The following is a 26,447-nucleotide window of genomic DNA, read 5'->3' on the forward strand; positions in this document are numbered from 1 at the left end:
CGTTCTCGACTGAAAGGGAACGTCCTGGTTGCGTATGCAACCCACCGTTCCCTGAAGGAGGGAACGGAGGACGTAGTCCCCTTGCCACTACCGCTGGACCACCGCTGACCCCGGGTTACTCTCGGCTCCTCAGCGAAAAGCAACTAGTGCGTGCATCCACTTCCGTATTTATACCCGCGCCGCGGGGGCGGAGTGTGTGATGCGAATCACGCACGCCAATTACATTGGCTCGTTCAATAGTACTCGAAGAAGACAGGCTCTCTAGCGAGATCCCAATTCAGTCGACCGTCGACTACGTCCTCCGTTCCCTCCTTCAGGGAACGGTGGGTTGCATACGCAACTAGGACGTTATTATGTGTGGAAGTTTTTTGTCCAATAATTAGAATCTCTGTTTTTTCAGAATTTAGTAGTAGGAAATTACGAGTCATCCACAGTGAAAGCTAATTCCATGTTTCCTAATGATATCTCCTAAAAGTAGCATGTACAGAGTGAACAGGAGTGGTCCTAGAACTGAGCCTTGTGGTACGCCATACTGAACTTGTGATCGATAAGACATCTCTTCATTTACTGCTACAAACTGATAGTGGTCAGATAAATATGATTTAAACCATGCTAATGCAATTCCACTAATGCCAACATAGTTTTATAGTCTATTAAAGAGAATGTTGTGGTCAATGGTGTCAAATGCAGCACTAAGATCAAGTAACACTAATAGAGAGATACAACCATGATCAGAAGATAAGATCAAATCATTTGTTACTCTAATGAGAATCCTTATATATGTGAATAAAGAGCTAAATTTAAATCTATTCCTACTATAGCCTAAATGTATCATGTCTGTTCAGAAGACTTGGATTAAACCTTTCGATTCATATAAATTACTGTTACAATGTGTCAGTAATGCAGCAGATTAATTACATATTTCAAGAGAATCGTTTAAATTGGTAAAGAAGCATGAAATTTGGCACAGATACTCTCCAAGGGTCATTTTTTGGGAAAAAGGCGTTGGCCACCCAAAAATTCAACACGGCGGACATTTTTTCAAGATGGCCGCTATTTCTGTCAAATGCTCATTATGTCAATCGTTCAAACAGTGATATCATGTAGGCATAACATTTTGTGAAAATACTCTCTTCAGAATGTTTTTTTTTGGAAAACACTGCTTGTCCCTCAAAAATTCAAGATGGCAACCATTTTTCAAGATGGCCGCCATTTTTCTGGAATCCTTACATATTTTTTTCAAATGGTGATGCTATCATGAAATTTGGTACAAATATTCTTCAAGGAACATTACCATGGAAAAAGGTGTGTGCCACTCAAAAATTCAAGATGGTGACCATTTTCAAGATGGCCATAGAATGTACATTTCCAGAAGAAAATGTGAGTGGGTGCTTGCAGTGGCAAAACTTGCCACTCGGTTGCTAGGCTGTGGTACATGATTGCATACGAGCCAACAAACATGTCTGTACGATGTTCTGGTGCCGAGATATGGCTTATTCATGTGTTCAGGTGGTTGCTAGGTGGTTGCTACAGTGTTCTGGGTCGTTGCTATGGTGTTGGTAGGTGGTTGCTAGGGTATGCCGGGTGGTTGCTATGGTGTTGCTATGCGGTTGCTAGGGTATTCTGTGGTTGCTAGGTCGTTGCTAGGCAGTTGCTTGAGTATTCTGGGTGGTTGCTAGGGGGATGATAGGTGGTTGCTAGTGTGTTCTGGGGGGGTTGTTAGGCAGTTGCTAGGGTGTTTTTATGTGGTTGCTATGGTGTTGCTAGGGTATTCTGGGTGGTTGCTATGGTGTTACTAGGTGGTGGGTAGTTGTCACAGATGGTCACTATTGGAGTTCTTAGCATTTTCTTGGCATGATTTAGCACTTACCTATTCACTATTAGCATGTAGCTGTTCACTGCTAGCATTTGTAGCATGTTGGAACTCCAGTTTGCTAGCATGTGTCAACCCCCAGAGCCAACCCCTATCTCTATATGATGTTCTGATGCAGAGATATGCTGCCTTGCAAAGGCAAAAGACTGTAACTTCAGCTGCCATCAGTCCCTGTAACTTCTGATGTCCTCAGAGCCTTGTCCTGCACTAATGCGGTCAGATAGTATGCTCTTAACCCGCTCCATCGACAAACGTGTGATATCGATCGCAAAGGATATATGCAGAGTTGACAGAAAAGTGTTACACATGCCGTAGCAGGTGAATACAACAAAGATCTAAAGCCCCGCCTCACCCAGTTCAGATACCGGACCTGGTTGAAACAATCATGCATCTAGCTGGCAGAGTGCCAAAACTTCGCCAGCGCCTTCAGCACCGCCCTAAACACGGTCGAGCCGACGCAGGACTAATACATCACAGGGAGTGATCATAATGAAGCAACAAGGGTATATTGGTGCATACAACATAATGAAGCAAGTGCTGGTGCATACAACATCAGACCAGCTCAGCTGTTACAAGCAGGTTATACAATCAGAGCGTCCGGAATAAATCCGTGGGACGAGCGAAGTGCACAAGCACAATAATAGGGCAGACAGGCAGCTGAAACCACCGCATACTGAAAAGACGCAGAACACAGAAGGTTGTGCTATAAATAAATTCGTTGTCTAGGTAGTCCAGAACGCGCTCCCTACTGAGTCTCCATAGGCTACTTTTCGAGAACGAACGAGGAGTGTGACACCTTGAGCACAAATCTCGGTAAGTGTCTGTGAAAGTATGCGTCTTTCAGATCCACCGCTATAAACCAGTCTCCGGGTCGAATGTGCGCAAGGATCTGTTTTATCGTGATCATTTTGAACGGGTGTTTAGCAAGTCTTATGCCACTCAGTACCACTTGAAGATAGCCTACTCTTTACCGCTACGGAAGTATTTTGTCATGTCTAATGAATTAATAGGGTCACCAGAATGCAACCAAAGCACAATAAGTAGATGGCTATAAGTAATTGTAAATCATTCAAAATAAATGCCATGATCACTGGATTTTATACAAGTGTTACTATAATGATTTTGTTAATGGTGATCAGCAACCAAATATTGATAATGGAAGTTACTGTCTTTTGCCTTGGCATGACTTCTCACTTTTTGCTGACAATACAAAGGCAGAGTACAGTAACTTTAAAATAGTGGTCAAAAGTCAAGTTTGAGCACAATATTTTTTTATGTAGATAATTTTCATTACTTAAACATCTAATTGCCAGATTTCCAGTGTCCCACCTATAATTAATTTGGCGGGACAGCTAAAAATCTTTAAAGTCATTTTTTTTAGTTCCACACTCTAGCGAGTTAAGGTCTTTTGCCTTTGTAGGGCAGTATAGGTCTGTAGGGCAGTATAGGTCTTGCAAAATGGTAGCTAGGGTACTCTCTTTGGTTGCTAGGGAGTGGCTTGGCAGCTGCCAATCATGAAACTCTAAAGGCTGCGTGTCACTATGAATGATATAAACCAACTCCCATGTCTCTGTGACATTTAGAATGGAAGATATACCTCTTTTTGGTTGTAAAGGTGCTCAACAATGGTTGCTAGGGAGGGGCTAGAAGCGTTCAGGTAATTCATGATTGAATGTTTGCTGCCCCGGGTAAAACGAGACCACACTCATGTTTCTATGATACTTCTATTCAGAGATATCCCTTGTATCTCTTTCAATGGAAGTAAATGGAACTTGTTGCTAAGGTGCTGTAAATGGTTGCTAGGGCGTGGGTTAATAGCTTCACAATGATCCTGAGAGACTGATTGGTCGTCTGAGTAAAATGAGCCCATCCCTTTGTCTCTATGACACTGTGATACAAAGCTATGTTCAATACAAAATCCCTATGCAATGTGTATGACTGCCCATTTCTGTCAGGGTTCTGTCACTTCTGTCTGGTCTTATATTAGTTGGTGACCAGTGTTGGGTATAGTTACTTTGGAAAGTAGTTAATTAGGTTAAAACGTTACCATCAATTAAAAGTAATCAGTTACGTTACAGCGTTATCTATTCATAAAAGTAACGCGTTAGAGTACTCATGCGTTACCAAAAATTAAAAGCCGTTTGCAGCGCCTCACACATGCTGCAGCTTAATTGACAGACACGCCCCCCTTTAAATGCACCTAGAAGTCGTGACTCCTGGCAATGAATAACGTCAATCATCCGACTAAATTAACACTGCGGGATAACAATAACAGGAAAGACAGTCATCAATAGGCTATTCCACATAGCGTTTTATGTATTTATTATCACAGAACATATTAATCAAAATTCACACCTTCCCAGCCCGGGTAGCCTATGAGCACCATACAACAAGATAACTCCTGATTTTTTCTTTAACTCTAATGCATTTAGAGTTTTTCTTTAACTCTAATGCAGTTAGAGTTTTTCTTTAACTCTAATGCAGTTAGAGTTTTTCTTTAACTCTAATGCAGTTAGAGTTTTTCTTTAACTCTAATGCAGTTAGAAATTAACAACCAGTCAACGATCTAACAGAAATTAACAGCTGTCTGTCAAACAAAAACTATTACAAACCGAATAAAATCATTCACTGCCACACAGGCAAATGACAAATCGCTTAATAGCCGAACTAAATATTAATAAAGTGTAACAACGTTTGTGACTCACCTAAATTCGCTTTAACATAGTCCTCTCCTCTTACATTTACTCTTCAAAGTAGTGATTAAAACGTAGAAGAAGCAGAATTTCGAAACGTTTGTCCGACAGTCGATTTCTCCTGGGAGTAATAACGAGACTCCCGAGGCTGAAAAGTCTATCAACGGGTGCGCTGGAGGGTGGTGGGGTAGTGAAGCGCAGAAACACTGTCTTGATATTGGGGAACTTATTCAACATATCGATCTCGACACCTGACTTATAATACTCAGCAATTTCCATACTGCAAACGCTGTCCTCTCTGCCCTCTTGCCGGGAGTTCGAAAACACACTAACACACACACACACACACACACACACACACACACACACACACACACACACACACACACACACACACACACACACACACACACACACACACAGGGGGGAGCATAGACATCATGTCTATGGGGGGGAGCAGGCCAGGGCACAGACGTATCACAGCCATTGACTTTATGATTACAGCGCTTCGGCTCCGCTGATACATCCGCAGGTGGCACAGTAGACCTAGGCATACTACTGTCGGACAAAAAACAGGCTGCAGTCGGGATTTTCCTTTCCTTAAAATAACGGATTGCTTTTTTTTTAAAATAACGAAGTTACTGATTACTTAACGCACAAAACTAACGCGTTAAGTTACACATATCACGAAAAAGGTAATTAGAGTACTCTAACGCGTTACTTTATAACGCGCTACCCACAACACTGTTGGTGACAGAGGTCTGACATTCCCGGTTTGTCATGTTTTTGTATTCTAGTTCTGTTTATTGTGAGCACATGGCTTGTCATGTGTTTCCTTTATGCCATGTGCTCTCCTGTCTATTGTCAGCCCCTCAGCCCCCCACTTAATTGTATTATCTCCCTCACCTGTCTTGCTTGTTACCTTCTGTCATTTGTTCCCTATTTAGTCTCCTTGTGTTTGCAGCCCTGTGTTGGTTCGTTATTATCTGTTTCCCTTGTGTTTCCTGTGTCTGCCTGATAGCTCTCTGGTTTTCCCATACGGGGCAGTTTTGGTATTCAGTTTTCATGTTGTTTTGTAGTCTTTTAATTAAACTTACCTTCCTGCACTTGAATCCTCATCTTCCTTATTTGCCTCATCACGTGACAGAACGAACCAACCAATATGAGGATTCAGCGGAAGGTTTCAGGCCAGCCACCAGTCTTACCAACTTTATGCCCACAATACGAAAGTATCATGAAGTTTACCTCCTTGTGTGCTCTTCGCCAGAAGGGAACTAAGGTGAGAGACTTTGCTCTGAAGTTCAACTCCGCTGCAGGGGGGCTGGAGCTGGGTGAGATGGCTCTCAAGGATATCTTAAACTTCGCCCTTGACGAGCCCGTCGATGTCATGGATATGGCGGTGATGGAGAGCTTGGACTTCTGGAATTTCATAAACACCCTGGATCCACAAAGGGACCCTCCAGTGTGGCAAACTGCAGCGGTCTCAGAGGTGGCCGTGGTCTTGGTCGTCCGAACAGCCCGCTGTCGTCCCTGAGGCCGTACCCGAGCGACCCGCTGGCGTCCCTAACCCGGTGGTCCGGGAGGACTCAACGTCGGGGGTCTCAAGTCCGGTGGTGGCCAAAGAGGCTGCAGCACCACCGCGACCTCGCAAACGGCGGAGGAGGAAGACTATTCCGGAGCCTACCATTCCCATCATCAGTCCTGCCATGGCCAAGAGAGCGGTCTTTTCGTTCTATGCATTGGTGGTGTTGCATGGATGGAAGAAGCACATGGTGTCTGCCGATCCAGAGACTGCTCACGTCATGTCTGCTGATCCAGGGACAGTTCACGTCACGTCTGCCGATCCAGGGACCGTTCACATCAAGTCTGCCGATCCAGTGTCTCCGGACAAGATGGCCGCCACCGAGCCTGTGTCTGTTCCTGAGGAATAGGTATAGGTTATATATATAGGTATAACCTTTGTATAGGTTGCATAGTATTTACAGTCATTACGTTCCTGTGTATATTGCGTGAATGACGGGTGGTTGGGTAGATATTGTGTTTTGCGGTAGGTGGTATGCCATACGGAACCGTTGCCACTGAACCTGCTTTAACGACGACAGTGGGGCTCGACAGCCTTAGTCAAACGGGTCGGCGCGTATGGTTGGGCTGCGGAGAGATTGTGAGATTGTGGTTGGGTCTCAGCAGCAGGAGGGATGTAGAGGTCAGTAAGCAGGGCTGAGTTGAGTGGGGGACGGAGGGGGGTGACTCTGGGACGCAAGAATCACTGTCTTCATGTTTTTTATCATTTACGCCCGTGTTATGGAAATCATTATGAACAGCAGCTACGCTAATTATTTTCCCTTTTTGCTTTTCTGCTGTTATCTCGGGACGCGAGTCCCGAGAAAAACGGCGTTCGTCAGCTCCAGTTTGTATCCAGCCTTTCACGGAGACTTCAGATACCCCAATCACAAAGCCTGTGAAGAGACGACTCAACACCGGCGATATGGACCCTCTATGGTGGACGGCACTGATCCTCAACAACTCGTCTCAACACCGGCGTGATTACTTGGACTTCCAAAAGATGGAAATGGAAAAATATTCTAAATGTTCCGATCCAATCTGACTTGTAATGCTGCCCGAATCATAAATCATGCACTGTTCCTTCGTTGGCCAGAGGAGAACTGGCCCTCCGACTGAGTCTGGTTTCTCCCAAGGTTTTTTCTCCATTCTGTCACCTGATGGAGTTTTGGTTCCTTGCCACTGTTGCCTTGTCTTTTGGCTTGCTTAGTTGGGGACATTTAATATTCAATAATATTATTGATCTGCCTTACTTAAGGTGGACGTTGACGCAATTTTCTTTTAGAAACAAACTCTGTTATATTATTTTCATGTTATCACTGTGAAGCTGCTTTGATACAATCTGTATTGTAAAAAGCGCTATATAAATAAAGGTGACTTGACTTGACTTGACTGAGCCGGTGTCTTTTCCTGTCCCTGAGCCAGGGTCTGTTCCTGTTCCTCCGCCATGGCCGCCCGAGGATAAGTCTCCACCCTGGCCGCCCAATGGACTGTCGTCTCCGCCCTGGCAGCCCGATGGGTCGTCTGCTTCGCCCTGGCCGCCCGATGGGTCGTCTGCTTCGTCCTGGCCACCCGATGGACTATCTGCTTCGCCATGGCCGCCCGAAGGGCCTGCTCCGCCCTGGTAACCTACACAGCCTTCACCACCCTGGACCTCAGCCAGGACTCCTGATAGGTCTGAACCTCTCTGGCTCAACCCTCCCGTCCCTCCCTGGCTCAACCCTCCCGTCCCTCCCTGGTCAATGCTTGGGACTTGATTGACTTTCATTTTTGGTTCTGTTTTGGCTCCCCTTTTCCCCCTTCTTGGTCTCTGTTATTGGTGTATCTGACTTGTCTGCTGTGGTGTTGGGTTGTGTATGTTTTTGTTCCCGTCTCGGTTTTATGTCTCTCTTTAGGGATGCCACGTGGCAAAGTCAGGGTTCTGTCACTTCTGTCTTATCTTAGTTGGTGACAGGTCTGACATTCCCGGTTTGTCATGTTCTTGTGTTCTAGTTCTGTTTAGTGTGAGCACATGGCTTGTCATGTTTCCTTTGTGCCATGTGCTCTCCTGTCTATTGTCAGCCCCTCCCATCTCATTGCCTGTTAATTGTATTATCTCCCTCACCTGTTTTGCTTGTTACCTTCTGTCATTTGTTCCCTATTTAGTCTCCTTGTGTTTGCAGTCCTGTGTTGGTTCGTTATTATCTGTTTCCCTTGTGTTTCCTGTGTCTGCCTGATAGCTCTCTGTTTTTCCCTTACGGGGCAGTTATGGTTTTCAGTTTTCATGTTGTTTTGTAGTCATTTAATTAAACTTACCTTTCTGCACTTGAATCTTCATCTTCCTTATTTTCCTCATCACGTGACAATTTCATGGGCCGTCCTACACCATAGTAAGTCAATGGGGCAACTCTGGGCAGAGTTGGGACATCATTGTGAGGTACGTTCTTACAGAGCCTGCCAGCCTCTTTAAATGTGGTAAACCGCACGTTTCTGCGAAATCCTCGCTCGGAGCTATGAATCGTCAAAGTTGGTCGCAATGTTAAATCTATGGGATTTTTCGGGCGCTTTTTCGCCCCTGGGGCAAACATCGTACCCCTGATCACTTATAAAAGTCATAGCACACCATTTCCGAATAATCCGCACGATTTGATGCCTCATTCGTGGGTCTGTGACAAAAGCTGCGGGAGGAGATGCGGGTTGGGGACAAAAGTTGGGGCTTTGCCTTTGGCAATGGCGGCCATCTTGAAAATTGGAGTTTTTTGTGGCCAACGCCTTTTTCCAAAATAGTGGCCCTTAGAGAGTATCTGTGCCAAATGTCATGCTTCTATACCAAAGTGAACGATTTTTTTTTTACTAATCTGCTGCACTACATGTACTTTTTGAAGCTTGAAAATATTGATTGACTAGTTTCAATGGATGGATAAAAAAATATTGGATACTATTAGAAATAACTATAGCAATATGTATGGCAGTTTTTTCCCGTGGTATCGAAAATGTTATCGAATATCTATATTTTTCATGGTATCATATAATAATTCCAGTATCGTGACAACACTAGTTTTAAGTAGAATCTTAAACACCCTGCTTGATGGGTTGCTTTATGGCCTCTTTCTTAGGCGAACAGAAGGTTGGTATGGGATTAGCAGAAGTTGGATAGGTCGTATCTGCTTGTTTGCTGGCCTGTAGTTTAAGAGGCATGCTGAGATATGCCTTGCGCGCCCCCCTCTATAAAGCCACTCCCTAAGTGAAAGCGAAAGTAAGTTAGAGCTGAAAGAATGAAAGTTATCTGGGCGGGTACTCCAGTTCCCGGTCTCTCATTTTGTCCCCCTCCCCAATTGTTATTTGGGTTTTACGTAAGTAAGTATTGGAGCATGGGTCTCTTGGGTTTTTCCCTAGCACCTGTTGTCACTGGCTTATAGTGAATGAGGCCGTTGTATAAGTCGTATAAGATGTCCCCATTGGTCTTGATGCTCAACTTCTGGCATGGTCGTAAAGTTGTTATGCCTTGCTCACTGTGCACAGTTCACAGCTCAGTTGTAGCAGGCATTCCCTCAGCATGGCGTAGCTAGTATTAACATTCCCATAGCGATAAACACCATGACACAGTGTCGAGTTCCCTCAAAAGGGAATATGTTGGGGTTATGTATGTAACTACAGTTCCTGTGAAGGGAATGAGGTGATGTGCCGCGATGCCATGCCTTGGGCACGCCTGCCCATCTCCTTCAAAATCAGACATTGAAACTGATGACTTCTAATGCAGGCACCCTTTTATACGCACAGGCGCTCCATGGGATGTCACACAATTGCTGTCAGCTAATCATTTGGTGTGTTCCACACCTGTTTCAGACACCGGTCACATGCGTTCCCATAGCATCAACACCATGACGCAGCATTGAGTTCCGTTCACAGGGAACCAGGGTCACATTTGCAACCCTAAAATGTTTCATGGCCACAAGTGACCACACAAATATTGATTTATATGTTTACTGTTATTACTGCTTTATTAATGTGTCTCCCTGTGGGTCAAAGAGCCTGGCAGTGTTCTCCATATGACTCCAAAAATACTTTATAACGTGTAAATGTATTATATCCACCATTCTGCTTAATGTTAAAAAATGAAAAATGTTTCACTTTTAACCATCAATCATGAACACTATCACCTTGTTTTCAGGATGAAGAAAATTATTTTACTGGTTGATTTTCCATCATATACTCCAAAAATGTTTTATTAATCAGTGCTTCTGTCTTGTTTTCAAGTAAAAAATATATAAATAATTTTATTTTAAACCGTGCAATTAAGATAAGATAATTTACTAGAAAAGATATATTATTATTATTTTTATTATTAATATATGAATACAATATTGTCATCAAGGTATCATCAGCTCAGTCACCATCCAACGCTACATTTCCCATAATCTCTCCATCTGCGGAATCACCAGGCACGGAATCACCAGGCTCCACCATCACTCATTCACACCGATCACTATCACCTGAGTACTGATCACCACCAGCTGTCACCCATTACATCAGCACCAGTTAAAAGGACTTGCCACACACACACACACACACACACACACACACACACACACACACACACACACACACACACACACACACACACACACACACACACACACACACACACACACACACACACACACACACACACACACACACACACACACACATTGTCTAATCCTGTCTATATCAAACACATTGTCTACAATGAGATAATCATTTTGTTATGCATTTATTTTTATTAGGGATGCACCGATACCACTTTTTAAGGGTCGAGTACGAGTACCGATATTTTTTTCCTGGTACTCGCCGATACCGATACCGATGCCTGTTGTACTGGTGGGTTTTCTCGTTTTATGTGGCAATTTTCTAAGAACAACACAATGAGACCAATGAACAAATCAGCATCTTTATTTTCAACAACTTAAATAAACTTAAAAAAATAAATCATTCTTATTGTGCTTATCACAAATTTTCAAAGCCCAAATTTCACAGTGTCCAATAACCTCCAAAGGGCAAAACCAAGGACATAATGAATGTAATTTTTACCTGCCTGTCACAAAGTTGTTAAAGTTCTAAAGAAATCACAGACAACAAGACAATCAAATTTGTCATAAAGTGCCAAAGAAATCACAGAACAAATGTTTAACATAACACTGAGTAACAATGTAATCACAGCCGAAAGTGTAAAGTGAAATATTAGAGTGTACTATTAAATCTAGCAACACTATAACTGCAGGAAGAGTGCTCATAAGAATTAAGAAATATAAGCTAAGGATATACGTGAGGTATCGGTCTTTGGTATCGGGGTATTTTTACGAGTACGAGTACAAGTACATGAGCTTGGTATCGGGCCCGATACCGATACTGGTATCGGTATCGGTGCATCCCTAATTTTTATAACTGTATAATAAATCAAATCAAATCAAAAAGTCTAGAGTTCGGACTGAATCCTGTTGCTTTTTTCTTTACCTAAAAGCATATTTCCTTTTCTCGTTCCTGTTGTCCAGTTCCTTGTCCTCTTCCAGTCTCTGTAATATTGTCCTGCAAAGAGTAAAAGAAGAGTTTATTCATCCATCAGTGACTGTCAAACGTGTTTGTGTGTGGCTACTCACCATTCCATCTCTCATCTGCTTCCCTCAGCTGCCTGCATTTTCGCTCATTGCCTTTTCAGTCTATATAAATAATACATCACTGCAACCTTTCATGCCAAGATCTACATGCCATAGATCTAAATATAATGCTATCATCAACATTTTTCACAATTAGTTTACCTTGAGAGCTGTAGTAGTAAAAACATGCCAAAATATTTCGAGAGATTTACACATTTAATACCATCACATGCCAATCACAAATGGGCGTTTACACAGATGTCTCACAGCAGACACGCCTCTTAAAACATTGAGTTCAAATCAGCGGGCTAAAAACAGGGTATGAAAAATGCCTTTTATTTATAAATTATGACTTTTTTAGGTAAAATTGTACTAACATTTATAGGTGCACCTCAGGAAACATTATAATACAATGGATTTCATGACCCCTTTAAGAACAAAACAAAAATGCTTAAAAAAAAGGGAGGGAGAAAAAATTTAACCTGGTCATTTTCTTTTTTATTCCACTGAGTAATTGAATCTTTCAACTCTTGGCTATCAGCTATCAGAAAGTGGCCAGGTGCACCAGAAGTTTGTTATCGTTATTAACTCCCATTACTTCATGTTGCTCTTTGTAGTCTGTTCAAACACAGTTTCTAAACTAGGTTGCTCTGAGTTGAGACTGCATCAGGCGTCTTTTTGATGTTGGCAGGAAAGGCATTTGCTATTTGTTAGAATGCATTCGTTAATTGTTAGTCTTCAGAAAGCATTCTTTGTCAGGACTCTCTGATTGCGACCTAAATGAAGCAAGTACTTTGAGATTATTTCCAGGTGTGATATTGATCTGTAAAGCGTTTGAAAGGTGTGTGTGTGTGTGTGTGTGTGTGTGTGTGTGTGTGTGTGTGTGTGTGTGTGTGTGTGTGTGTGTGTGTGTGTGTGTGTGTGTGTGTGTGTGTGTGTGTGTGTGTGTGTGTGTGTGACTGATGACACAAAGGGTGGGAATAGATTTAGGCCCATTAAATGCATCACAAATTGAAGATGATTGAAAGAACACTAATATTCATGATCCCTAACTGACCTTAACATAGGCCTACTTCTTGATGTTTCAAGCCATGCTGTCATATCCTTGATTGCTTTCATGTAAATACAGATCCCAAAATACCCCCATGGTGAGGTCAGGATCCCTTTACCTTCAATGCTACATTCAGTGTTACATTCAGTGCCTTCAATGCTACCTGTCAAGTTGTGAACAAAACAGCAGTTTGGCATTGAAGAAAACTGGCGTTTAGTTTGTCATGCATTTCAAATATGCATAAATAAATAAAAAACATTAAAAAAATGTCATCGTAATAATTTAATTAGTGTTGCAGTCCACCTGTTATACATTACCTTTTAAGCTCCCTAACTTTCAGTGCATGTTTTAAGACAAGATAGTCTGATATTTATAATATGAATTGCAATTCATTAATTAACTAATACATATTATATTGTTTATTCTATAGCTTTGCATTAATTTGATTATTATAATATTATAATAATAATATATATTAATATGATGGAAATAATGCAATGTATTGCTCAGTGAAGGATTAAGAGTTGTTGTTCATTTTAATTTAATGTTGATGCCTTTATAAAATTCTTTTATAAATTAATATATCTATGTAATTTTATAAAGCAGGATGGAATGTTTTTAAAGAGATACAAACAAACTAATACCACAAGATCACAGAATAATTTAATTGAAGAGCTGCTAGTTATGATATATAAAAAAGTATAATGAAAATTGAAAGTAATAATCAATGTAAACAATATTCTCAAGAAAAAAAATCTTTGGTTTGAATTTTGATTTGAGTTGAAAAATGTAATTTAAAAAATCAATTTAAGGGCACCTATTATGCAAAAATCACTTTTACATACACTGTTAAAAAATACCTCTAAATTTTACAGTACAATACTGGCAAGCAGGGTTGCCAGCCAGATAACTGTATTTTTTACAGTAGTGTTTCTGTAATTTAATTTACAGAATGTTCCTGTATTTTCTGATTACTTTACTGCAATTTAATAACTGTATTTTTAAATTGTTTTTTTTTTTTTTTTTTTTACAGTAGACTACATAAATATCTGTATTTGCTATATATATTTATATCGCTCCGGATTAAAACGGCAGAAAAAAATATAAAGTAAGGTGGCAAATGGGTAGGCTAAAATAAGAGTATAGAAGTAGCGGGATGCATGTCTAACTGTCTATTTGATCATATGCATCAGTCGGAGTGTCTGCTAGTAGCTGTAAGGCAGGTGAAAAGCGTTAAGATAATGGTGAATATTGACCTATTGTGCATGCCGTTCTTGCCCACTAGCTACAGGGGATATTCGCTGCTTTTAAAAAAAAATAAAAACCTTATATATTGTGTAAGGTCCCGGGGCAGGCACATATAACGGTGACTGGTCTAGTGGCAGGCACATATAACGGTGACTGGTCGAGTGGCAGGTGCATATAATGGTGACTGGTCGAATGGCAGGCGCATATAACGGTGACGGGTTGAGTGGCAGCGGCCCCTAGCGGTGACGGGTTGAGTGACAGTCCGAGTGGCAGCTCCCCCTGCCACGCAGAGATTTTACCCCCTCTCCTCCTTTGTGCCCCGCGGTCGGAGGATGCGTGATCCGTGGTTACCAATATGAACCGCAACTATACCTTCATAGTCTATGAGTTACCAAACATGAAAAATAAGAAACTGAAATAATAAGTCACTTACCACAGAGTTTTGAAGCATGCACTCCTCTTGCGCTACCCGAAAGTTGACGACTCGACCGTTTAAGATCACAATGCCTCTGTAGATTTGAAATTTACGGCAATATTCTGTATTTTGAATCAAACTGCCGTGAATCTGAGCACCAAAAAGTGACAATTTAAACATGCTGTAAAAAAATCGGTTGGGTATTTTGAGCTAAAACTTCACATACACACTCTGAGGACATCAGAGACTTATTTTACATCTTGTGAAAAGGGGCATAATAGGTGCCCTTAAAAGGGTTAGTTCACCCAAAAATTTAAACGATCCCATAATTTACTCACCTTCAAGCCATCCTAGGTGTCATTGGATATTTGATAACCAGTATATATAATTTAAAATGGGGACATGAAAATTTGCTGCAAAGCATGAATGACCCACCAGTAGCTATTAAAAGTATTCTAAAGTGTATTTATTCTTCAGAAGAGTCCACAAACTTTATTACAGTGCTGTAAAATTTGTTTCTTATGATAAACTCTAATGGCTGAAAACTATTTCTAAACAGTTAAGTTAGATTATATTCACAAGCCAAAACTGTTTGTCACTTATAGAGTCTGACAGAAAGTATATGTGAGTGGGAATGACTGTTCCCTTTCGTTGTCACTCCGAGTTACGTCGGATGACGACGAATGGGGTTTTGCTTAGAACACCTATCGATTTCGAGTATTACAAAACGAGCCAATGGCAAAGAAATGCCATGGGTCTGCGGAATTTGCATAGCGTATCTCCGCCCCACCTCGTGGGTATAAAAGGAGGACGCCGGCAACATGCAGATATGTTTCCGCTTCGGAGCCAAGAGTATTTCTTCACTCCACAGTCATCTCTGACTTCGCTCTACGAGACAAGCTTCTCTCTCCGGTGTTGGTGTGACGGCGATCTGCAGCGAGCTCACAGTGCCTGCTGATCTGTGCAGTGATCTGCCAGTGTGTGTGTGTGTCTCCCTGTGCGCTTCAACATAGCGGAGTTTTTTTCTCCTCTCATAAAAGTGCATTTTTTTCTCGCCCGTGCATTTCTGGTTGCAGCGGACTGGTATCGGACTCTGATGGGCACGAGCGCTGTCTAGTGTGTTTGGGCATTGATCATGCTTGAACAGCGCTCGTGGGTGACTCATGTTCCCGCTGGGAACGTGATCATCGCGTCATATATAGGTCGAGACTCGGTGAACTCGCTAGAGTGAGAGTCCCCTCATCCACCCCCCGATCTTCGGCTGGTGGCCAGGGTGACCTGAGGGTTACAGTCTGGAACAAGGCGCCGACTATGTGTCCGCGACCCCAGCCCCCCTCTTCAATGACGGTGCCCGCTAGTGAACTAATGATTCCCGCGAGTCTACCCTCTGGTGGCCCGCGTGTTTCAGTTGAAGCTACAGAGGAAGATGCCATGTCTGTTGCAGCATCACTAGGTGGGTTTGAGTCTTCTGGAAGTGAGGGCTCGTCACAGCTGCCACCTTCCGGTGTGCATACGGCTGTGCCTGAGTCTGATCCGGAGATGACGGCCATGCTTTCCTGGGACGATTGGTTTTGGGTAAGGCCGCCGACCCTCGTCCACGGCAAACCCCAATACCTCTCTTCCCGGACGTGCATGATGAGATCTCAAAGTCCTAGAAGACCCCCTTGTCTTCTCAGGACCGCTCGTTGATCTCATCCGCCTTTCCTCCCCTCGATGGGGCCGCTGCCCATGGGTACACTGGGGTTCCCCCGGCTGAACGCTCTGTTGCGATGCTATGTGTCCTCAGAGTGCTTCTTCTCGGCGCAATCCTAAGCACCCGCCCGTGGCCTGTAGTTTTCCGTCTACGCTTGTGCGAGATCCTATAGTGCCACGGGACTGGCAGCCGCCTCACTGCATGCCATGGTCATATTATTCTCCAAAGAACTGACTCTCCCGTCTCTGAGCACAGAGAGTTCGGACGTCACAGAGCGCCGCCCACAAGCCGTGCTCTCCTCGTCCCCCTCTGTCCCGGAGGCGGTTGACACGGCGTGCCGTCCACGGACCTCTTCGCCCCTGTCCCCCTCTGTCGCCAGACCCCTGACAGAGCAGGCCCCCATGGAACGCTGGTCCTTCCCTGGCCTCCTCTGTCAGGGTGCGGTTTTGACCTTGCCCCCACACCGGGCCGCTATGCCGTCCACGTCTGGGCCGGTCATTCCGCTTCGCTGCACCACCGGGGGGACGTCTGTGGTTCTTGACGACGCTGGCACAGTTGGGAGCCTGCCTAGAGCTTCCCTATCTGTTCCGCTGGGTCGCGCGAACCATCGGCTCGGCTATGCGATTCAGTTCGCACGGTCTCCTCCCCGCTTCAGGGGAGTCCGCTCAACTTTGGTCGATGGCTATGCCCCTATCATGAGAGCGGAGGTTGCAACCCTACTGGCGAAGGGTGCGATTGAGACTGTCCCTCCAGCCGAAATGAGGTCCGGGTTTACAGCCCCTACCTCATTGTCCCGGAGAAGTCTGGTGGGTTACGGCCAATCCTGGACCTACGCATCCGAACCGCTCCCTTCACAGGCTGCCGTTCAAGATGCTCCTGGCCAAACGCATTTCTGGATGTGTGCGGCCACAGGATTGGTTTGCAGCGATCGACCTGAAGGACGCCTACTTTTATGTCTCCGTTCTCCTTCGACTCAGACCATACCTACGGTTTCCTATCAGGGCGCGCGCATATCAGTACGCTGTTCTCCCATTCGGGCCAGCCCTGTCTCCTCGCGCCTTCACAAGGTTGTTGAGGCAGCCCTTGTTCCTCCATGGAACACGGGGTTTGCATCCTGAACTATCTCGGTGACTGGCTGTCTTAAGATCACTCCTGAGACCAGGTTTGCGAATACAGGACCCAGTGCTCCGGCACCTAGCTCGTCTGGGCCTTCGGGTCAACTGGGGAAGGAGTAAACTTTGCCCCATGCAGAGGAGCTCTTTTCTCGGTATGGACTTGGTCGCCTTCTCCACTTAGCCATTGCTGACTTGCCTGAGACTATCAAGCGCAAGAGTGCGGTTCCACTGAAGTTCTTTCAGAGGCTCCTGGGGCATATGGCATCTGCAGCCACGGTACGCCGCTCAGATTGCTTCATATGAGACCGCTTCAGCTTTGGCTCCGCGACCGAGTCCCGAGGTGGGCATGGCAATACGGCACCCTCCGAGTACCAGTTACTCCGACTTGCCGTCAGTACTCACCCCGTGGTCGAACCTCAGTTTTCTACGGGCCGGAGTGCCCCTGAAACGAGCTTCGCGGCATGTTGTTGTAACGACAGATGCCTCCTCCACGGGCTGGGGTGCCATGTGCAATGGACGTGCTGCCGCGGGCTCCTTGACAGGACCCCGACGCCTCTGGCATGTCAATTGCCTCGAGTTGCTGGCTGTACGTCTTGCTTTGCGCCGCTTCCGGGCCGTGCTCAAGAACCAACACGTACTAGTCCGTTCAGACAATACCGCCACTGTAGCGTACATCAACCATCAAGGTGGTCTACGCTCCCGCCGTATGTCGCAACTCGCCCGCCTCATATGGAGTCAGAAGCATCTGAGGTCGCTTCATGCCATTATATCCCCGGAGCCCTGAACTGTGCAGCCGACGAGCTCTCTCGGCTTCAGCCCCTCCCGGGAGATTGGCGACTCCATCCCCAGTCGGTTCAGCTGATTTGGGACCAGTTCGGGGATGCACAGAGATCTGTTTGCCTCTCACGACTCGACCCATTGCGACCTGTATTATTCCCTGACCAAGGGCACGCTCGGCACGGATGCACTGTGGCTCCTGGACGGGACGAGGCAGGTTTGGGTACCCTACCACCAGCGGTGGCGGCTACCATCACTTCCGCTAGAGCGTCGTCCACTAGACACGTCTATGCGTTGAAGTGGAACCTCTTCGACAACTGGTGCTCTTCTCACCGAGAAGACCCCCGGAGATGTTTGATTAGTGTCGTGCTTTCCTTCCTTTAAAATGGGTTGGAGCGAAGGCTGTCTCCCTCCACCCTGAAAGTCTATGTTGCCGCTATTGCCGCACACCATGACCCGGTCGAAGGTAAGTCTGTTGGGAAGCATGACCTGATCGTCAGGTTCCTGAGAGGAGCGAGGAGACTGAATCCTCCTCGCCCTCCTCTCGTTCCCTCTTGGGACCTCTCAGTGGTTCTAACTGCCCTACAGAGTGCTCCCTTTGAGCTTTTGTAATCAGTGGAGCTTAAGTTCCTGTCTATGAAGACAGCGCTCCTGGTTGCATTGGCCTCCATCAAGAGGGTAGGGGACCTGTACGTGCCTGGAATTCGGGCCGGCTTACTCTCACGTGATCCTGAGACCCCGGCTCGGATATGTGCCCAAGGTTCCTACCACTCCCTTCCGGGACCAGGTGGTGAACCTGCAAGCGCTGCCCCTGGAGGAGGCAGACCCAGCCTTGCACTGCTCTGTCCAGTACGCGCTCTCCGCGCCTATGTTGACAGGACGCAGTGTTTCAGGACCTCAGACCAGCTCTTTGTCTGTTATGGTGGGAAGCTGAAGGGGAAGGCTCTCTCCAAGCAAAGGTTGTCTCACTGGATAGTGGACGCCATTGCCTTGGCATACCAGCAGCAAGGTCGTGTGGCGTCCTCTTGGGCTCTAGCGCATGGCGCCTCGCTAACAGACATCTGCAGAGCTGCAGGCTGGGCGACACCTAACACATTCGCCAGATTCTACAATCTCCGAGTGGAGCCAGTGTCCTCTCATATACTCGCTTCAACCAGCTAGTACTGGACCCGCTCAGGTGTCTTCGCTTGCTCGCCATTCCACTCCACGGACTGGATACGTGCGATATTCTCCTCAGGTGAGCTTCTCCGAAAGCCCTGAGTTCCTCCAGCACTCCTGACGTCGGCGCCAGTGTCTATTGCCTGCGCGTCGGCTAGGTGCCTCCCGTGTGCATGGTCCCTCCTCTGAGCGACCCCCACATGTGTATTTCCACTGTAAGCCTCTCTGAGCATGTGTCTTTCCCTTGGCAAGCCACCTTGCCCACCCTGGGGTTGAAATATTCCACCTGCGGCTGGACACCCCAGTGTTCTCCATATGCATCCCTCTGGGTCATATGTGTACTTTCTAAGTCCCCCCCTCTGGGTTGGCAATAATGGCATATTTCCTCTAAGCTATAGGATATGCTCCCCAGTGTACCTTGGTATTCCTGTGCTAAATAGGAGTCCTTCATCCGTGCCAGTCTCACGACAAGGATCACAGATTTACGCAGGGCACTGGAAGACAGCCGAGAAGGTGGCGTGATTAGACTGGTAACCCCATTCGTCGTCATCCGACGTAACTCGGAGTGATAACGAAAGGGAACGTCTCGGTTACGTATGTAACCCTCATTCCCTGAATAGGGAACGGAGACGTTACGTCTGCCTGCCACTTTCCGCTGTACCGCGGGGATCGCCTGAGCTCAGTCTTGGCTCCTCAGCGAAGAAACATATCTGCATGTTGCCGGCGTCCTCCTTTTATACCCACGAGGTGGGGCGGAGATACGCTATGCAAATTCCGCAGACCCATGGCATTTCTTTGCCATTGGCTCGTTTTGTAATACTCGAAGTCGATAGGTGTTCTAAGCGAAACCCCATTCGTCGTCATCCGACGTAACGTCTCCGTTCCCTACTCAGGGAACGAGGGTTACATACGTATCCGAGACGTTTTGCACTGTTTATTACAACGAAAGCAGCATGAATTGGTACTGGATAAATGCATGCTTATTTCTCACCTACATCGTCTCAGCTGTGCGAACACTCTCCCCACTCTCACACACTCCATCAATGAAGCGCTAGACTTGCCATAAACAGCAAAGACTGCTGAAGCTGCCCATTATAGGGTGAGTAATTTACATAAGATAAACACTGCCTTGCCCACTAGTGGACTAGTTGACAAGTAAAAATGAGTAGTTATGTAAGGCCTACCAGATCCAGGCATGTGGATGAAAGCAGCAGGTACATTTGGGAAGGTGTGGATTCACAACTCTCTCCCCAACTTAACCAAAACCCCAACACACACACACACACACACACACACACACACACTCATGCAAACAATGCACAAACTTCATGTAAAGATATTAGGCACATTCCACAGGAAGCTTACACATCGCTCCTTCCTCTCTGCCTCTTATCCTCACTGATCTGAGCTGATTGTTGTGGCCTGGGAGGAATGATAATTGAGGAAAGAGAGATATGAAAGGGGAACCACGACAGCATAGACATTATCACCTTCCTCATTACTGTACATCTGTCTTCATAAGCCTCTATTTTAGTCATAGTTTTTGTTTTTGGATAAAAATGTCCTTTAAGTTTAGTCAATATGTTGTCATATTAATTGTTTACAGTCTATTGTAGTCTGAATAATATATAATTTAATTCATTGAAAATAGCATTTTTATCTGACAATATTGTGCAAAATAGCAAAAATCTAGTCAAACTTTAAAATACCAAACTCTTAAAAACATACAGTATTTAAACATGTATAAAAAAACGTATCAACATAAACAAAATTAATCTTTCAGTGTTTTTTGCCATTTTTTAAAAATGTTTTTGTCATATATTTTCACTAACACTTTTAATTAAAATAATTAAATTATCGTTACATTGCTTCATTTTCATCTCATCTTCATTATCGTTGATGAAATTAAAAAACTTTGTTAATGAACATTTTCATCATTTAATTGACAAAATTAATTGATGACCATTTACCATCACCGATCAACATTCTCTTAGCAGAATTTGCAATCGTATTCTGACCAAAATGTATGAGTCTTTCCATTGTTCTTATTAAGGCCTAGGTGCCATTCTCAGAACAGTGGAAATGGTGGGCTGGGCTAAGCATTGTCGCAAAGAGAAAGTGAGAAGTGACTCCGGAGCAAAGCCGTGGCAACATTGCTGGAAAACGAGAGCATCGCGTAAAAAAACCATTCCTTTAGAGAGAATTAAACAGAGACAAACAGTGAGTGGAGCTGTAAGAGAAAAGTCTGCCTTCAATTTTCTACATGGCTGTTTTTGGCATTGCGTTCAATGTTTTGTTTCTCTGTGGGAAAAGAAACCGCAAATTGTTCTGACTCAAGAGTTGTCAAATGTCAGAGGAGCCATTTCCTGAGGCTATTGAAAATGGGCAACTATCAGACAACAAGCTACTGGTGGCTTTAGAGTTTACATTGATGCTTTGTTTCAATTTGCAGCTTTATTCTTTACGATGGATGTTATCTTTAGAAGATTCAGCTCATTTTTTTTTTCTTTTTCTTTTTTGACAGCTGATATTGGATTTATAACTGGTCACACTTTAGATTAAGGTCAAATTCTCACTATTAATTAACTATTTACTATTACTTGTGCCTCAATAAACTCCAAATCACTGCTTATTAATAATTAGTAAGGTAGTTGTTATGTTTATGTATTTAGTAGAAATTTGATTAGGGATGTAGAATATGGTCATGCAGAATAAGGCATTAATATGTGTATTATAAGTACATTGATTTATTCTAATTTTATAAATGGGGTACAATGGGGCTAAAGCCTGGTTCACACGGCAAGATAATTAGGCCGATTTTAGCCCCGATTTACCCCTTCCGACAATCTTAAGGATGCTCCGATTATGGTAAAATAATATAATCAGATATTCCTGCCGTGTGTGGTGTGTTAAGAGTGCTCTCGTCTGCTCGAAAGGACATCAGGACTGCTCCGATCTCAAATCGGAGATATCCAACATGTTGGATTTTTTTGGCCCGATTTCTCCCCGGGGACAAACGAGCACGCAGCCTGTGGACTGTCGCGTGTAGCCAATCAGAAAGCGTGGTGACGAAGGGCAGAGGAAGCACCGGGAAACAAAATCAATTGAACATCACCATTTCTTTTGATAACATTTTTTTTTTTTTTGGTTAAAAACAAACTACAAACTATCGCCACTGCATCCTCTTCGTCCGCCCTGATTGTTTACTCTGAAGTCACGTTTGATCTCGAGGGATTTTTAGAGATTTTCCGTCTGACCTGGGAATGCTTGGGAGTCAAATCGGTTTGTGTGTGATGTGTTGATTTTGCCATGTGGCTGCGCACCACACACTGTATGACCAAAACTGTTAGACCCCTGATTTTTTTATCGCTGTGTGTGGGGTCTCTCAGGTTTGGAAAATCGGCCGACAATTTTAAAATCGTCCCGTGTGAACCAGGCTTAAAGGCGCACCGCTGTAAAAGGGACATTCGATTTTATTCTCTTCTGAACCACTAGATGGCACAAAACTTTCAGCATAAAATATTATGTTAATCATATCATATTATAAAATATAATATTTATTATTACTACAGTAATGCCATATTAATTTTTTATGGAATCTTCAAAGCTTTTAGATTAATTTGTTTTTAAATATTTATTTAAATATATATTTATTATAAAAATAATTATTTATTGATTGTTTTGAAAAAGTATTAGTTATTATGCAAAACATATTACTTTACCTAAAGAATTAATGTATTAATAATGGGGCCTTTTGCCCCATCCTGGGTGAGCGTTTTACCCCCAGAGTGGGGTGAAAGGCCCCCCTTGCCACCTCGAACATTTATACGATGTTTAGGCTAAACAAACCACTTTAATGAAATAATTTCACAAAATGTTTTTATGTTCAATTAAAACATAGGCCTATAGGACTATAGTATTTTGTTATAGTATTATAGTATCCCCGTAAGCACAGTTAAATAAGTTAAATTAAGTCTTAAATGTTGGTAAGAAAATAGGATGTGCGTCAGGTCCTAAAGTGACAGCCGCCTATTCAACCCGCTGCTGCGATGTCTGTCATTAATGTTAATCAAAGAGCAAAAGAAGAAAATCACTCACTGCTCTTTACTGATTGAGGTTTGTAGCTTTAAGAAGGATTAATCTATATTTAATTGATAATGTCATAATGAAAGACTAGAAGCAATAGCAAGTACTCAGTTCCTTTATTCAAAAGTGCAACAACAGTCCAGTGATGATGAAAAGACAGGTTGCGCAGGGACAAGATGGTCAGATCCAGGGAACAGTGACGTGATGAGGTGAACCCAGTGAAGCGGGGACCGGGGACCGGGACTGGCAGATTAATGCGAGAATGAAACACGGGCTTAATTTTGGAAACATGAAAAACGGGGTGAACCCTCCTGTACGCCGGAGGTAAATTGAGGCGGACTGCCACCGGACTAATGATCTTGTTGACAGTGAACGGACCAATGAATTTGGGAGCAAGTTTATTAGAAACGGAGCGGAGAGGAATGTTTCTAGTTGAAAGCCACACTTTTTGACCATCGACGTATACGGGAGGCTTCGAACGGTGGCGATCGGCCTTGGCCTTGGTGAGCGCCCCCATCTGGAGTAGAGTATCACGGGCTCTAGTCCAAGTGCGGTGACACCTCTGGACGAAGGCGTGGGCGGAGGGGACCGCGACTTTGGATTCCAGCCCGGGAAAAATTGGTGGCTGGTGTAGTGATCTTTTTATTGTAGAAAAGTTAGAAGCTCAGACCAGGAGACGGTGGAAGTTTTCCAAACAGAAGTTCTTTATTGCTTGTTGGTAGCTGCAGTCATTCCAACATCGTCTAACTAAGGGAACTTTACATTGTAGTTTATATACATTTCAAGGGGGAGGGATTACATATAGGTGGAGACTTCTCTGAAACAAAGCAAATGTAAATAAGGTATACAGATTTGGAACCTGCTCAGCATGGGACACGAGAACAGGAACGGCATAGACTTCTCGTACTGAGATGAGAACTCCAAGACAAACGGTCTCAGTAATAAAATAGCAGGGGTTCAAACTTGCTCAGCATGAGTTTCACCCGGTGAGACACGAGAACAGGAAAGGCCTACCCTTCTCGTACTGAGATGGGACAGTCAGGAATATCCTGCTGGGAACCTCTACCGTTTGCATAGATTTCCTGGTCTCATCATTTTTAAACTTTCTCAATATAAAATACTATTGTATTGGAAATCTAAATTAAACATTTAAATAAAATGTGTAATCCTACACTGGTAACCTAAACTACATTCAAATGGAGATAGGCCCGTGGCCGACACTGGTAACGCGTTGTGGGCTTACTCCACCATGGACAGTCATTGGCTCCATATACGAGATAAAGAGTCGGGCTTGATGTTCTTGGAACCTGGGCGGTACGAGAGAGAAAAGTCAAAACGACCGAAAAAAGTGCCCACCGAGCCTTCCTGGAGTTCAATATTTTGGCGGTTCTGATGTACTCTAGGTTCTTGTGATCAGTCTAGACGATAAAAGGTACCCCCGACCCTTCTAACCAGTGACGCCACCCCTCCAGTGTTAACTTGACTGCCAACAACTCCCTGTTACCAATGTCGTAATTGCGTACAGCTGGGGATAGACGATGAGATAAAAACGTGCAGGGATGCATCTTGTCGTCTGTAGGAGAGCATTGGGACAGCACCGCACCTACCCCCACCTCTGACGCATCGACCTCCACCACGAACTGACGTGAGTAATCAGAGGCAATGAGGATGGGGGCCGAAAAACAAAGCAGCTCTTTAGTTTGGCAAACACAGCCTCAGCTGTGTCTGACCACCTGAACGTAGTTCTGGGGGAGGTCAAGGCGGTCAGAGGCGCGGCTAGTTGCCTGAAGTTGCGAATAAAACGCCGGTAGAAATTGGCGATCCCCAGAAACCTCTGTAGGGCCTTACGGGAATCTGGACTTTGCCACTCTACCACAGCCTTAACCTTGTCAGGGTCCATACGCATTCCTTCAGACGAAATGATGTACCCTAGAAAAGGAACAGACTGTGCATGAAAAGCGCGTTTCTCCGCCTTGACAAAAAGCCCATTCTCTAGCAACCTCTGAAGCACTTGTCGGACGTGCTGCACATGTTCCTGGAGAGAAGAAGAAAAAATCAATATGTCATCCAGATAGACATATATGAACTGATCTATCATGTCTCGCAGCACGTCATTGACGAGGGCCTGGAAGACCGCTTGGGAGTTGGACAGCCCGAACGGCATAACCAAATATTCAAAATGCCCCCTGGAGATGTTAAAAGCAATCTTCCACTCATCCCCCTCCCTAATGCGAACCAAATGATAGGCATTGCGTAAATCCAGTTTCGTGAAGATGGCCACTCCCTGCAACCTCTCGAAAGCTGAAGACATTAACGGCAAAGGATAAGTGTTCTTTACCGTGATGTTGTTCAACCCTCGGTAATCAATACAAGGTCGCAAAGAACCGTCCTTCTTCCCCACAAAAAAGAACCCCGCCCCCTCTGGAGAAGAGGAAGAGCGGATGAACTTGGTTGCTAGAGAATCAGAAATATATTTCTCCATAGCCTCCCTCTCTGGGACAGAGAGCGAATAAAGCTTGCCTTTAGGCGGAGACTTACCTGGCAGTAAATCTATGGCACAGTCATAGGGACGATGCGGCGGAAGAGAAGCAGCAAAAGACTTACTGAACACTTCCTTCTGGTCGAGGTACTCCGCGGGCACGTTAGACAAATCCCCTGCTTCCTCCTGAAACACAGAAACAGATCCAGACGGACATGCAGACACAAGACAAGACTTATGACATTCCTTGCTCCACTCCATAATAGACTTCTGCAGCCAATCCACACCGGGGTTATGACGAGTGAGCCAGGGGTGTCCGAGAACGATGGGTGCCCGGGGTGAATCCAGAATGTAAAAACAGATAGTCTCGGAATGGTTGCCTGATGTGATGAGGGAGATGTCTTCAGTGGTGAATGAAATGGTGAGGAGTTCCTGACCGTTAAGAGCGTGTACAGCAATCTTGTGTTTGAGGGGTTTGAGAGGGATTTGAAGTTTGTGAGCGAATGTATGGTCCATAAAATTACCTTCAGCCCCGGAGTCCACAAGTGCTCTGCAGTCGTGCGTGTGGACTGACCATCTTAGTCTTTCCGGGAGGAGTGTCGATGTGGATGAGGTCTTCTTGGCGGAGATCCCACCCGGTAGTAGCCTCATACTTACTATCGGGCTTGGCCTTTTACCGGGCAGTTG

The sequence above is a fragment of the Siphateles boraxobius genome, unplaced genomic scaffold, assembly GCF_051911475.1.
Source record: "Siphateles boraxobius isolate OS27281-9 unplaced genomic scaffold, OSU_SipBor_1 9, whole genome shotgun sequence".
NCBI lineage: Eukaryota > Metazoa > Chordata > Actinopteri > Cypriniformes > Leuciscidae > Siphateles > Siphateles boraxobius.